This window comes from Athene cunicularia (genome assembly GCF_003259725.1).
Source record: "Athene cunicularia isolate RWA chromosome 28 unlocalized genomic scaffold, athCun1 chr28_part1, whole genome shotgun sequence".
NCBI classification, from domain to species: Eukaryota; Metazoa; Chordata; class Aves; order Strigiformes; family Strigidae; genus Athene; species Athene cunicularia.
The window spans coordinates 1,999,658-2,001,834 of record NW_020799139.1 but is presented as its reverse complement, the minus strand read 5'-3'; the positions used below and the strand labels follow the sequence as shown (position 1 = coordinate 2,001,834).

The window sequence follows — 2,177 nt, the reverse complement described above, 5'->3', positions numbered from 1 at the left end:
AGGCCCCTTCCCCGGCTGCGCTTCCTGGCACCGCCGCTGCGCCCACTCCCGCAGCCCCACGGCAAACCCCGTCCCGTGGCCAGCGCGAGCCCAACCTGGAGCAGCAGAAGGTCGTTTTCCAGCGTCCGTGGGTCGTAGCTGGGGTGGGGACAGGCCACCCGGATGGGGAAGGTCTGCGTGGCCACCCCGCGCTCCCGCAGGTTGTGCAGCCCTACCACCACCGTCCTGGTGGGCCCCATCCTGCCCCGCAGCGGGACCCGGCGTCGGTGGGAGCCCGGTGCCAGCCACACCGAGCCCCCTCCCTGCCACGAGCCCCCCGTCCCGCACCGGGCAGGATGTCACCGCTGCGGACTCACCCCCGGAGGCAGTGGGCGGCTGTCAGCACCCAGCGTGGGTGCAGCAATGCTCCCCCGCAGGCATGGACCCCCCCGAACTGGACAGACACCATGTAGGGCCTGGAGTGGGGTTTGGCCTCGTGTCCCCCGATGACCGACGGCCGGAGCCAGCCCCGCGCTGCCGGGGAGAGCAGAGTCCATCCCCAGTCCTGCCGCCGTATCGGCCACCCCACCAAGAGGGAAAGGCTGGGGCTCCCCCCCCAGCACCCCCATCCCTGTGAGCCGGCTGCCATGCGGCCAACGATGCCAAGAGCCCACTGGCCACCCCTGACCCACCGCCCCAGCACTCACCGGGCCCGGCCAAAAGGAGGGTGAGCAGCAGCAGCAGCCCCGGGCTGCCCCTCACCCCCATCCCGTGCCTGCCTGCTCCTCGGCCCACGGTAAAAGCCAAGCGGGGCGGCAGCGGGACACGGACCCCCCGCTCAGGGAGGGCAGGAAGGGGAAGAGGCACCCACAGGGTGACGCCTGCGAGAGTGGAAAACCACTCACAGCCACCCCGGTGCTCCCTGAGGTTTTACTTTTGACTTCAGCCCCACCTCGCCGAGCGGAATGGGGGCGCATGGACAGAAAGTCACATCTTCAGTTCTCCGAGAAAGGTTTTTAATCAGATTTGTGCCAACCCCCTGCGCGGGGGCGATACGTGCTAACCACCTTTATTAGCAGCACAGCACAACTCTGCTATCGCTGCGGGGCTGCAAAACCATCCCCAGACACCCCGGTCCCTGAGCTCTTGGCTGCGGAGGATGGCGCAGGCCTGGCTTTGTGGGTTGGCCGCAGGCTGGCCACGAGCCGATCAAAGAAGAACTCGGTCTGATACTCCAGCTCGGTGAGGTGCTGCAGGAAGGCAGGCACCTTGTCCTTCGTCACACCCACACACACGGGGATCATCTTGGTCCCGCAGCAGTGGATGATGTGACACAGGTTCCACTGGGAGACGCGCTGGCACCACGGGTCGTGCAGGGACTTTGCGGAGAGGAGGAGGATGGCCACCCGGCTGGCCTTGATGACCTCGATGGCGGTCAGGATGACAGATGTCCCGGCCACTTGGTCTTGGTGCTCTGCGTAGCCCCGAAAACCCTCTTTCGTCAAGTGTTCCGAGATGTGGGAGGCGATGTGGTCGTCCTCGGGGCAGTACCAGATGGAAAAGTCGTAAGTGAAGCCGTGGCGTGAGGGCGCAGACATGTCACCCGCCAGGGACGAGGGCATCAAGTTCATGGGCAGCAGGGACCAAAGTGGGGGGGTCTGAGCCTTTCCTCCGGCACCGGGAACCCACCGCCACGCCCAGACACCCCCTCGCCGGCACCGGGTCCTGCCGCTCCCCAGGGAAAGGTTTCACTGCTGAGGCGGCCCAGCCCTGGCCCTCACGCGCCGGCAACGCCGGATCCTTCCGTAAATCGAACGCGATCGGTTCTATCCCCGACTTGGGGAGGTGAAACCGCAACCGCGGGGTGTCCCGAGGCACCTGCTGCAGTCCAGGAGCCCCGTGAGCTCGGTCACGGGCGGGGCGGGGCTGCGGCCTCAGCACGCCTTCTGCCTCATGTCAGCGATGCCGCGTTCCAGCGCCGCCCCTGCCCGCTGCAGCTCCTCCCGCCGCTCCCGCAGCCGCTCCCGGGACTCCTGCAGCCGCAGGTTCATCTCCACGTAGGAGCGGCTCTGCCCGTACAGCCGCTCCCTCTCCTCTGCAGCGGGGCCTGGTGGGGTGGAGCAGGGGCCGGGGGGGGCTCAGCAGGGGCTGGTGGAGCCCTTCCCGCTGCTCTCCCCCACCCCGGGGGACTCACCTGG

General features: G+C 67.9%; 1 protein-coding gene across 2 annotated transcripts in view; it reads right to left on the bottom strand.

Annotated features, from left to right (window-relative positions):
- The window catches only part of REEP6 (receptor accessory protein 6), a 7,521-nt gene that overhangs the window by 2,954 nt on the left and 2,390 nt on the right, over nucleotides 1–2,177 (bottom strand). The window lies entirely within an intron of this gene.